The sequence below is a fragment of the Brachypodium distachyon genome, chromosome 2 (genome assembly GCF_000005505.3).
Source record: "Brachypodium distachyon strain Bd21 chromosome 2, Brachypodium_distachyon_v3.0, whole genome shotgun sequence".
Lineage (NCBI taxonomy): Eukaryota > Viridiplantae > Streptophyta > Magnoliopsida > Poales > Poaceae > Brachypodium > Brachypodium distachyon.
In genome coordinates this window covers 15,703,919-15,717,346 of record NC_016132.3, presented here as the reverse complement: position 1 = coordinate 15,717,346, position 13,428 = coordinate 15,703,919, and positions in this window count along the sequence as shown.

The window sequence follows — 13,428 nt, the reverse complement described above, 5'->3', positions numbered from 1 at the left end:
ACGAACGCGTGGAACAAGTGGCGACTAGGGTTCACCCACAACAATAGTTTCAAACTTGAAATGAGATACATTTGTATTCTTTATATGCTTCTATGAAATTTTGACACTTTGTAATCAATATCGTGAAGTGAGATACATTTGTATTCTTCATATGCTTTAAATGATGTGGCTTTATATACATTTGTATGATTTACATGATGTGGCTGTGTATTTTTCTGTGCTGTGCTATGTATTCAAATATATATTTTTCTGTGTATTTTCTATGGTTTTAATTACTGAAAATGTATCAGTGTCGGTCGCTAGCCTGACACTGATGTGGCAAAGCGACCGTTACTGATGATGGTACATCAGTAACGCTCGGGTCAGGCCGCCCGCCATTGATGATATGTATATCAATAACCGTTACTGATGATGGTCGGAACGAACTTTACTGATGATACCCATCATCAGTAACACGAAGTTAGTAACGGTGGCCCCGACCGTTACTGATGCTGTTTTTCGACCGTTACTGATAAGCCTTTCTGTAGTAGTGCTAGGTCCACCCCGCTCATCTAGGTCATCCTGGATATATGGCCCATGTTTGATTGTTGTTAAAATGTACGTACCATGTCAATTTTCTGACATGGCTAAAAATTTGATGTGTTTGTACGGTTGCCAACTATGTGGCATGCCATTACTATACCCGTTATATTTTATTCTTTTGGCCAAAGTTTACGATCGAATTTGTGGGCAAGCAAAAACCATGGCCAAATTTGGCTAGCCAAAGATTCGGACTCAAACCAAAAACGTCCCATAATTTCTCTTAAACTGAATTATGAGGAATTGTGTGCGGATGGATAACAATTGCTTGTGTCTTGAATTACAAATGATGGAATTCTTTGTAAGTATCGTTTTTTTGGGGGGGAGAATTAAGTGTACAATTCATGAACTGTGAAGTTGCTTGCTTGCTAGGATGATCAATTAGGCCACCATTCTCACAAATACGCTCATAACCCATACCGCAGAGGGGGGAAAAAAGGCTGCATGATGATAAAGTATATTTCTGGTCTGTAAGATATGATTTCCTGTCCCTATGAAGATCGACTAGCTTGGATTAGAGATAGCATCACTAATCATGCATGCATATCCCTAGCACTATTCAAACCTATAAGTTGGTTAGGGTATTATACAAGGATATCCTCCCTGATGAGAACTTCAGAATTAATAGCAAATGGCCAGCAAACACTGCGGCATGCACCAGCGAGAGAGCAGGTTTAAGGCAAAGCCATGAGGTGTTAATTGGCTTTTGTTCAGACACGGCCACCTGCATATTGCATGTGAGGCGCACACACACCTGCGATCTCCCCCGAGATAGTCGTGTAGTGCCATCGCTGACCCCAGGATCAATTAACAATGGGAATAATACGGCAGCTGGTTGGTGCGTTTAAGAGTAGCTTAATTAGCCACAAACAGCATCGTCTGCGAAAGCGCAGCAGCTTGGGATGGAGTCTCAGCTCAGGCTGACTCACAGCATCTCTCCATGTGCTGGGCCACATGCATGACCTCCCGAGAGGAACGGAGAATGCACCGCGTCAGCTCCATCGCATTCAGTTGACGAGCTACTAGGCAGGAAGGAGCATGGGACTCCGCCAGAGATTTGGGCATTGAAACATATATCTCACATATTTGAAATGAAAGTGGAATGATACTTTGAATTACAATACGATTTTTGTATGAGTTAATATATTAATAGTAGTTTATTTTGTATTTAAAATGAACTTAAGATAAATTAAAAATCATTAATAAATTTATAAATCTTAATATCATATATTTCCTATATATACCTGCAAATATTATTTGCAGATTTTGGGCAAAGGATTAGAGTTGAGTTTACAAGGAATTGAAATTAGCTATAATGAATACCAGAATTATTATTTCCGCATAATTGTATTACACGATAAATTCCAAGTTAAAGTAGGTGATATGCATGCTGTTTTTTTAATAACCTTTTGATAAAAGAAATAGAGAATTGGGTAAGAAATGTCAAATGGGGCAAAGCATGGAAATAATAAAACACACTTAGGGGGTAAAGGGCCGGTGAGATAAATTAAACTGGAAAATTAACTTTGATTGGAAGAAATAAAGAAGTAGAAAGTAGAATTTACGCTATCAAATAGAAACTTTCACTCCTACACATTAAATCTCAGATAATCAAATCAAATTAAAGTGGCACTAGTCACTTTAACATGAAAAAAACTCGAGGTGGAACTTGGGATTGGAGGTTTAGCTAGGGAGTTTCCAGAAAAGATACATTTTAAGTGATTAATTGGAGATTTCACTTAATTTTCATAGGACCTACATTAGAGATTTAATAGTTAGGATTGAGAGTGTTTACATGTTTTCATTGGATATATATGTTTTCACCTAATGATTCGCTCGGAGGGAGCATAGATTATCATTTGATCCAAAAGAAAATAGCTTATTCTTCTGCGAGTAATTAATTCGTTTGAAATTCCCTCTATTTTGTTGGCTTGCAGCATGGCTCCCAATGTATTGGAAGATAACGAAACGAGTATCATTCTTTTTCATGTCCGCGCGATGTTTCGTCCTCAATCCTCATACGACTAATAATAGCCCAAGGAAGCGATAAAACGCCTGAATATTAAACCCAAAAGTACTCCTTCCCCACAAAAGAAAAAACTAAAAGTACTCCTCCCCCTTCAAAAGTACCACTCTTTTGCAACAGAAAAATAACAAAAAGTACCAGCTTGGATTTCCAATCTGGACATTAATTATCGCCATGACATCATGCGTTATAAAAATGATGGATGATGGCCCAACTTGGTGACATAAACAGCCAAACACGAGCAGACTATCAGAGATCCGACCGGAAGAAGGATCCCCAATTCATGTGTTCCTCAACGGAACGAAGGGGGCGAAGGATCCCCAATTCATGTGTTCCTCAACGGAATGAAGGGGCCGGGCGCGCGCCTCCTAGCCTAGCCTGCCTGGCCACCAGCTCGCTGCATGCATCGCGCGCTTTAGTTTCCTCGAGATATTCCTTTCCAAAGGAAACATGCTTGCGTGGCGAGTTCCAGAGGAAGAAGCTCGGCTAGTGGCATGCATTAAGGCACAAGCCAGTCCTGATCATGGAGCTTAGCTAGCTCTACCGGCTCCATTGGCGATTTTGTCCCCCTGGAGCGTGAGTCATCGGAAATCGGAAACCGATCCATCAACTTGAGAGATGGTGCAGCACTGGCCTGCAGCTGCATGTGCATAATGTGCAGTGTGGAGTACACGTTGTTTCCCATTTGTCCCGGGTTAGATACGGCTATACAGTTCCATTAACCGGAGTATAAAGGCCTTGGTCTATTTAGTAAGTTGAAGAAAACTACCAGGTTAATTAGTTAAAAATCAGGCAAAAATATGTATTACAAGAGCATCCAAATATCGTCACAAACATAACAACCTAGCAGCCGTTGGAAAGAAGATCTCCGTGAAAACTTCTGCAAGTGTCCTAGTCACCACATATCACTCATCTGGATCAGCTGAAGATTCTGACTTAACCGCAAAAGACCACCAACGAGCCATTGTTGCATGAAGCCCGTGTCAGGCCATGCCAAACAGCCGACACCGGTGTCAGCAGTTAATAAGATAACTTCGACTCTGACAATGAACCTCCAGGGAGAAATATGCAGGGCTCGTGTCGAACTAATCACCCGCGAACTTGCGCCCTTCACTTGTGATTGTCCTAGACTTGCTCCACGTAAACTCTAACTTCAGACAAGATTTCGAGAAAGTGCCCTCCCGCATTCCCAGATGTTGGGAAGCGCTTGGGTTAAGTCTTCTGGTTCTTGGGTTCAATCTTCCAATTCTTCACCGAATCTGTTGGTTGGGTAAGGGTAACGCTTCAACTTTGTGCAGTTGCGGTTCTTTAAATAAGCTCGAGAAGAGTTGTTGTGGTGCCACAAGTATGTTGCGAACAGAGCTAATTGTCTTCGTCGGTGTACATCCGTATTTGTATTTACCTTTGTATCTTTTTTTACACCTTAATGTAGGAGCGTACACTACGACTTATGTTGTACTCTATATATAAGCGGTGGCATACAACTTACCCTATATATATAGGCTCATTTGACCGCAAGAATTAAAGGACATTCTCATGTCTCATCCACATTAATGCATTTGAAATCTCTCCTGTTTTTTTATCTGCATGTAAGGCTTCCAATAGGTTCCCAATATATTGGAAGCTAAATGCTAATGAAAGGAGTACTTCTTTTTCCTGTGTGTGCAATGTTTGCCCTGTACGGCCGGTCTCATACTACTTGAAATAATAGCCGAACGGAATGATTAAACGTCTGAATACAAAACCCAAAAGGGTACCTACTCTTGAACATTATCATCTGACATCATGCATTATAAAACTCAAAAGTGTCATTATAGAAATCAAAAGTACTAGAGCCTGACAGTTGACGAGGCTGGAAGGAGTACCATTGCTACTTGCATGTAGTATCTTGAGATGCAGAGCGAGTGGATGGATGAGATATTTTTTTGCTATCTAAAAGGATATTTCTGCTGGGATCGTTGTGTACATCTAAAAGAGTGATTTTCCCCTTTTGCATCTGAGTCAGCTGCCACGTGGGCATGACAAAAGTGCATGAAGAGCTAGAATCGGCAAAACTTGTTAAATAAGGTAAAATGTTTGGATGTAGACATTGACCCTTGATATTGGACATTGACATTGTGTAAGCCTCAAATATCAAGAATCAAGCTGTTTGGCTGATTTACATATTCGGCCATGGCATTGGGTCTCAATATTGAGGACAGCCCAGCAAGCAAAATTGGTTCGGGTCCAATTCCGAGCCAAAACGCTCGACTTTGGTCGGCATTCGGGATTTCTTGTTCCTTCGACCGAACACCCGGGATCGACCTCCAACGGACGCATTATTTTCTCTCCTTTTCCCCCTTCTCAGCCATTGCTTCTATCTCACCCAGGCACGCGCAACATCTGTTCTCGACGCCCGCCTCCTCCTCCGGGGCTGGACCTTTTGTTCCCTCCACGTCGTCCTCCCTCCTGGGGTCCTTTCCTGCCTTGCCGCCCTCTCTCCCTCCCGTCGCCCTCCCTCCGTAGACGGCCGGCGCTGGCAGTGGCGCCCTCATGCAGTGCAGCGGCGCCCTCGAAGACGGCTCGCGGTTGAAGGAAATCGGGGGACAGAGGCGATCTCCAGTGCGCGTGGGTTCCTCAAGGAGACAGCGGCTTGAGTGGAGGTGGCGGCGCGTGTGGATGAGACGACGGCGTCGGTGGCAATCTGTGGAAGCAGCAGGTCGAATCGGGAGTTGACAGCATAGAGTTGAACTAGCAGACGGGATGAATTGATTTTTGTTTTGGTCGGACACTCGTTGGCGCTGCTGTAATGTTTGCGCTCGAGCCTAAGATCGATGGAGGTGGAGCAGTTCATCTCGTTCATCTTCCTGTGTTGTCTGTCCTGTCTAATTGCTGGTAGTCTCCGTGGTTTTTTTTTGTTCTCATTTGTTGGTTATGTGTATGTTCTTATTGCAATTCGTATAAAATAGTATAATCATCGTACCAATTGCAATTCATTACTTTGGACCATCCAAATAGGATTTGGCATTTAACCCCAATATCAAGTTTAGGTTTCAGATATCTAAACATCCAAACATAAATATTAACATTCAACCTCAATATCAATATCATGTGGTTTTGGCATTGGAACCAATACAATGCCAAGTTTCCCAATGTCTACATCCAAACAAAGCCTAAGAGAAATGCAAGTCTAGAAAGTAAAAAAAGAGGGAGAAAACTAAACCAGGTTAACTTTTTACCCGATTAATTACTGAGAAATCAGCGAAAACCTAGTCACCAAGAAATTAGTCGGAGACGTTTTTTTTCTTTACAGGTTGTCCAAGACGATTTTGAGAAAGTTTCTTTTCACGCGCGCTCTATCGCACACATGGTTAATTTACCAGGATACACACAATGAGACACACAATCAGCTCTCTCACACGCACACAGGGTTAATTTACTATGATAGACACAATGACACAAACACAAATTAGGCAAAAAAATGTGAGGGTCATACAGTAGAGACTACGAGAGTACTACTCTGTCTTTGTGTCATGTGTCCGTCCATCTCCCACCTATAAAAGCGAGGCGAGTCCTGCACACTCAGCACAGCAATAGCAGAGTCAGATCCAGCAGAAAAGCTCGGTGCCCTTTCCTGCCCACCTGGCGCTCTCGCCCTCCCGTTCAGCCCGGATGAACGATGTGAGAAAGCAAGAGAAGCAAAAGGGGAGAGGAGGCGGGGGAGGAGGAAGAACAAGAGCAGGCGGCGGCGGCGCTCGCTTGAGCAGGATGCTGAAGGAGCAACAGGCTAGGCTCTACATCATCCGCCGGTGCATCGTCATGCTGCTCTGCCACCATGACTGATGCATGCCAACCGGCAGCTCCGGCGACGATGAATCCTCTGCCTATGTATCTTGATCTGTTCCTCTGTCCAGCCCAGCGAATCCACATGTATCTTAGGTGTTGTTGTTCTATCCATCAGTTGCTGTTCTTGTTTCTTCATTTAGGATTGTGCAGGCTTGACAGACTCCCTTGGTGTACATATATAGGCAGAGGTATGTTAGTAGTTTTGCTGACGGTTTACTTTTGGGGTTTCAAAGTTTGTTGGGTGTGGTGTGGTGCTCCTAAGTCCTGCAATGGCAAGGATGCGCATGTATCGATCTGTGCTGGGTCTTGTGTTCGCGGCTTGGTTGTGTTTTTGTTCTATGGGAAACGAGACAACTCAAAAAAACAGAGAAAAAGGAATAGAAAGATCTCAACAAAAAAAGGTTGGATAGCTCTTGGTGTCTCCCATTTTGTGATTTATGCTGAAGCATATGATTGTGATTGCTGATCGAATCTCTGATCAGCAACAACCTAATTAGTCATTCGGTTGGGAATTGGGAATGTTCTTGCTTCATTCGTTTGGACGATCTGCACACATGACCATATCAAAGATGTGCATTCCGCGAGGCTGCTCAGAACATTTTCGCGCGCCATGCCGACTGATTTACACAATTTGGCAGCATTGCACTTCTGCTTCTTGGGGCAAATTTTGACTTGAACTCTTGTTAGTTCGATATTTCAGAAATACTTAGAAATGGAAAGTTTCATTTGATCTTTCGTCCAGCTTCGTTTTTTAAGGGGAGTTTGCACTTTTGTAATTTTAGGGAGTTTGCACTTTTGCTCTTTTAGGGAGTTTGCACTTTTTGCTGAGCGATTGTACACATAACTCATTATTTTAGGGAAAGCACAAAAGGCCCGCTGAACTAGTATTAAAACATTTGGGTCGCATGTTAGCGTGACAAGATTACAAAGCAGTTTGGGACATTATAGGATTAGGAATTACAGGTTGTCAACAGAACAACTAGCACTATGTTGGATTGTTGGAGAATGGACTTGCTATCCTCCAGAGCATGAAATAAATCATGTGACTACTGGCAATTTGCAGCAGCATTGGACAAATCTTTTGTCCAAATCTAAATCCATTTAAACTCAAATTACGAATTTAAAAAAATTAGAAATTTAATATTTTCTAATTATAATTCTACTCCCTCGTTTTAGTTCAAATTAGGATTGGAGGGAGTAATACCTTTTCAGAAAAAAAAAATCACTTAACTTGGAGTTTAAATGCTGATGTATGATTTATTTTCAAGATTTAAGAAAATACCTATAATTACTTTCTGATTTTGTGTCATGTCATTGATTTTGTGGGGTTGCCCTATTAGGTTAGGGGTGTTAATTGGGGTAAACCGTGAAACAGCGCACAAATATGGGTCGAAATAGAAAAAACTTAAATCGGGCAAAATAATAATTTACTGCTAACTTTTAATACTACCAAAGTATTCCATACACCGAGAAGAATTGGCAAAATAAAGAGAAGCTTCAACCTACTTGTAGAGTTGTAGACATGCAGAGCATTGTTGCAGTAGATGACCTGCCTCTTGACTGAGAAGCACAACTGAGAAGCACAGCTCATTGCTAAAAGAGGCCTGTCAGATCTCATCCAGTGCAAATATATGCCGTTATCTCCAGCATTTATCACCGCGACTAGCTTATCAGATGACCAAGCAAGCTGACAATTAAAAACGTATCCATGATACATGCCATTTTATGCATCGCAGTTTGCAATTAGCTAGAGAGGTTCAGATATCTTACCCCGATATCTTCTCAGCAATTAATTTTTAATTCATACTAGCTCTAATAATGGATACAGGCCACCCATTTAATGATCTTCGATGGATTTTCGTGACAAGAAAAATGCTGCAACCACAGCTTAGAATTCCCTCTTGCACCGAATGGCTTGATGGATGCCTCAACCTGAAACAAGCTTGCAGAATGCTTTGATTAACTCAGGAATCACATTAGATTAGTACGGATTGTCTTGGTCCCAGACACGATGTCCTTTTATTAGTCCAAAGGTCGGTGAAACCCCCCGATTAACCCGCCCTTGGAGGCCGCGTGAGAAACGCTTATCCTGCAACCACTTGCTGTACTTTCTCCAGCATTCACGTCCAAGTGATGCTACCTTTGTGCTAGTTGCTGTACTTCGACCAGTAGCTCTGAAGTTTGGGCAGTTGCCCCAAATGACAGATCTGCAACCTGACACTCTCCCTTCGCAGCATTGGCTTCAGACACAAGGCGCAATTATACAACCAGGTATCTGATATCTCCTGTCATTTGTATCCACATAATCTCTGGAGACCTGTCAATTTAGTTTTCTGGTCTTGAGACCTTAATTAGTAGCAGAAGATGACATGGTTAGTTAGCCGTTGCGACGTCCGACTGAATTGCAGAAATGCTGTGGGAAGTTCCCGGTGAAATGACCTGTTATGTTTGCATCATAAGATATGATGAGGATTTGATGCCTAGATGATGAACATGCATGGCTCTGGACCGCTAGCCTTTTACTGTATCAAAATCTTTGACCAAAGATTCAAAGATTATGCATATAGCACCTCACCTGCACCGCAGTTCATACAATGCGAAGGTCAATCATTTTAAAAATATAACCATCAGCAGAGAAGTTCACTGGTATAAGATAAAAAGTCACATAGCCCGGTAGTGTTGTTGTTTAGTGAGGTAAGTAAGATGCTCTGGTTAGGATGAAGGAATATCATAGGGTTTGGTGGGCAGGGGCTGTGGCTCCTGAGCTGGAGCTGGTTGACTTTTGCTGATGAGTCAAACTGATGCAACCAGTAATAGCTGCTCTGTAGACCTTGGTGCAAACATCTACCCTTGTACAGTACACTGGTTGTGTCAGTGTGTGCCTAATTGTCAAGGCTTTATGTGTCAAGGCATCAACTACAATTTATAAGCAGGATTGAAATGCAACATGCAACTAGCTAGAGAGGTACAGATACCTTTTTTGACCGAAAGAGGTACAGATACCTTACCAAGTACTCGTAGGAGTATCTTGAGAATTATTTTGTTATTGCCTCTTAGAATAGATGCACACCTCATTTTAATTACATTTGGTAGATTTTCTTGACAAGGCAAAATAATGTTGCAACCACAGTTTAAAAATCCATCTTGCACTCAATGACTTTGATGGATGCCTGCAGGATGCTTTGATTAATTTAGGACTCAAACTGCCTCGATCGGACACGCTGTTCGTTTTATTACTCGAAAGGTCGGCGAACCCCGCGTTTAACTCACCATTGGAAGCCGCGTAAGAAAAGCTTATCCTGCAACCACTCGCTGTACTTCCTACAGGATTCATGTCCAAGTTCAGGCCATTGTTATAAACTATAGCTTGATACAGGATTTATGTCCAAGTTCAGGCCATTGTTATAAACTATAGCTTGAAACAGCTTACCTGCTGCTAATCTTTGTGCTAGTTGCTTTACTTCGACCAGTAGCTCTGAAGTTTGGGCAGCTGCTGCACAGCGCAGATCTGAAACCAGGCACTCTTCCTACACAGCATTGGCTTCAGACACCAGCTGCAAGTATTCAATCAGGAATCTTGTATTCTCGTTTGATTCTTATCTACATACACTGATCTGCAGATCTGTCAATTTAGTTTTCTGGTCTCCAGACCATAACTACTAGCAGAAGAGGAGCATGGTTAATTGGTCAGTTAGCTGTAATGACCTGTTTGCAAGATAGCATTTCACAGTATCAAAGCTCATATTTAAAGTATCTCACCTGCACAGCATTTCCTGCAACGTGAAGTCAAATAATAGTTGCTGTAAAAAAAAGTCAAATAATAGTTTAAAAATGTCAGCACTGGCGGAGAAGTTCACTGATATAAGAACGAAGTCAAATAGATGGTAGAATTGGATATAAGGAAGAAGACAAACAGTTTGTAGAATTGTTTAGCAAGGCAAGTCAGAGCCCATTGTCTGTCTGGATGCAAGGAATATCAAAGCATTTGGTCCGTCAGGCGTCAGGGGTTGTGGCTCTTGACCTAACAGTTGTATGTATAGGCAGAATCGGAAGGGATTTTCTGTACTGAATAACTGAAATAACAAAGATGTTTGCATTTTCAGAAAAGACAAGCACTACAGCTTCCAGTGTGGTACTGTCAATCTGACAGAGTACCATTTCTTAGGGAAATTGCCCTAGAACTGGTGAGTTAATGACATACTAATACTATGAATTGTTCAGGCAAGGATTGCCACAAGTATGAAATTAATAGCATTTCACAGTATCAGAACCTTCGACCAAAGTTCAGATATATATAATATAACACCTTACCTGCCCTGCAGCTCATGCAATGTATCAAATAGTTCAAAAATGTCAGCACCAGTAGAAAAAGTTCACTGATATAAGAAAAGAAAGTCAAACAGACCAGTAGTATTGTTTAGGAAGCCATTGTTTCGATGAAGGAATATCGAAGTGTTTGGTCGGTCAGGAATTATGGCTCTTGAGCTGGAGTTGGTTGACATTTGCTCATTAGTCAAACCATTTCGTAAATCCAAGCAAACTTTTAATAAATCCAAGCAACCCTCTCGTAAATCCAAGCAAACTTTTTGTAAATCCAAACAACCTTTTCGTAGGCGTCCTCGGATTGGCCCGGGGGATCGAATTTATTATAGAAACATGAGTTTGATTAATCGATTTATTAGTGAACAGGGAAAAATATACTGATTCAACATGTAATCACAGCCTTGATGCAAGCTTTTATCCCTTGGCTAGCTACTCTGAATATGAGCTTGAATGTAAAAAGATGCAGTACTATGCAATGACACATGAGTTGTGTGCCAAGGCTTTATTTATAATGTATAAGCACAATTGAAAGGCATTCACGGTACTGACATAAGAAAGATATTTGCGTTTTCAAGAAAGACAGGCACTACAGCTTCCAGTGTGGTACTGACATAGTATCATTTCTTGAGGAAATTGGTCAAGAACTGGTGGGATACTGGCATCGTACTCCCTCCGATCCTAAATTGTTGTCGAAATATTACATGTATCTAGACGCTTTTTAAGAATAGATACATCCATATTTGGACAAATTTGAGTCAAGAATTTAGAATCAGAGGGAGTACTATTTATTCCGGCAAAGAGTGACAAAAATATGAAAATGACAGCAGCTCACAAAGAGTAACATGGTAAGGGATAAAGCAAATGCATACACAGCATTGCATAACTCAGAATAAGGTGGCAGTGGCATAAAATGAATATGTCGCTGCATAAAAGAGGGGAAACGAGTAACACAAAAATGAATATGTCGCTGCATAAAACACTCACATCTGATGGCGTGCATCACAGGAAAACAAATCCTATGCATGAGTCATGACGAAATATCGCTAAGTTTATTGCATGGCGCAATATGACAGCAGTTCAAAAAGGGATAATACACACCAAATAACACAAAAGCGAATGCGTCGGTCCATAAACCAATCAATTGTGCATGAAAAAATTCATTAAGTGGCAGGGAACTGCAATAATTTGCAAGTATCTCTTTGTGCATTCAGCATTTTTAGAAAGTCCCTCACTTCCTCGCAAACATGAGATACCAATAGGCAACGGAAGTGCCAATGCAGATCTTTTTTTCTCCAAAAGGTGGTCTCACATGCAAAAAAAAAAAACTAAATATACGACTATACGTGTCGTAGAACGGGGCTTTGACACCGGGGATGCGTGGGCACCTCCTTTTTGGTTCGGCAGTGGGCGACGGGATCGCTCCGGCGATCGCCGGCGGGGCCAATGTGAAGCGCGCGAACACACAATGAACACGAACGCGCGTTTTACCCAGGTTCGGGCCACCCAGAGGTATAAAACCCTACGTTCTGTTTGTCTGAGCTTGTATTGACAGAAGAACAAGTGCTTACAGGTTGCCGGGGGCAGCCCACGGGTGCTCTCTTCTTGGCTAAGTGTTCTTTGCTACTTTGGGCTACTGCTAGTGTTGTACTACCAGTTGGTCCAGCAAACGAACCCCTTTGATCGTTGGCGGGGGTCCTCCTTTTATAGCCAAGGGGATACCACAGGTGCCACGGGGCATGGTTTACAAGTGGTGAGCAGGGAGCTCGGGCAGCTCCTTCTCGGTGTGCTGGCATACATGCAAGAATACTAGCCCTGTAACTAGGGGTCTAAAGGCCTGAAAACTACTCTTGAGCAGTCACTGTTTGCTTGACTTGACGGGGAATCCCCTTTCTGTCGATTCATTAAATGCGCCGTGCGCCTCACTCCTTGTCCGGACGAACCATGCGCACAGGGTGCCTGCCGTGCGCCCACGTGGCGTCGCTGTTCTGCTTGCTCGGTTCCGTTCTCGCAACGGAAACCTGCGCCCGGGAACGCCCCTCCCGGCAAGTAGCTTCCCGGGAGGCGCCCAGGCAGGAATTCTCCCCCGAAGCCTCGCTAGCCCTGCCGGGATGGTAGCTTGCCGGGCAGCTTGTACACTGCCGCCCGGGGTGTGATCCTCCCGGGGAGCAAGCGAGGCAACCCACGCGTCGTGTAGCGGTGGTACCCCGGGTGCCACTGGTGCGACAGTAGCCCCCGGGCGTGGGCCGGCAACGCCTATTCCCGGGCGGACTCCTCCCAGGCCGGTTGCCAGGCTATGCCCTCAACCGACGCGTGGGTCCTGAGTCGTCTCGGGCCCGCGTCTCTCAGTCGTCCCAAGGACCCCGCCGTTACGGACGGAGTAGTGGGTGCGAGATTTCCGCCGTAACCTCCCCCTTAAACACGGGAAGTTAAGGCCACTCTTCGCATTATCCCCATGATTCGTAATTATCCCAACGCACCCGGAGGGTGCGGATGCGACCGTTACTGAGCAGCGGGGTGCTATAAGGCCCCACTGCTGCGCCGAGGGATAAACACTTAGCCCCCCAGCCTTTCTCCTCCGTCTTCCCGTTCCTTGCGCCCACGAACCTTGCCAGCTTCCACCCACGCTCCCCATGGCACCCCCCACAACCAGGAAAGGAAAGGAAGGGAAGGCCCCA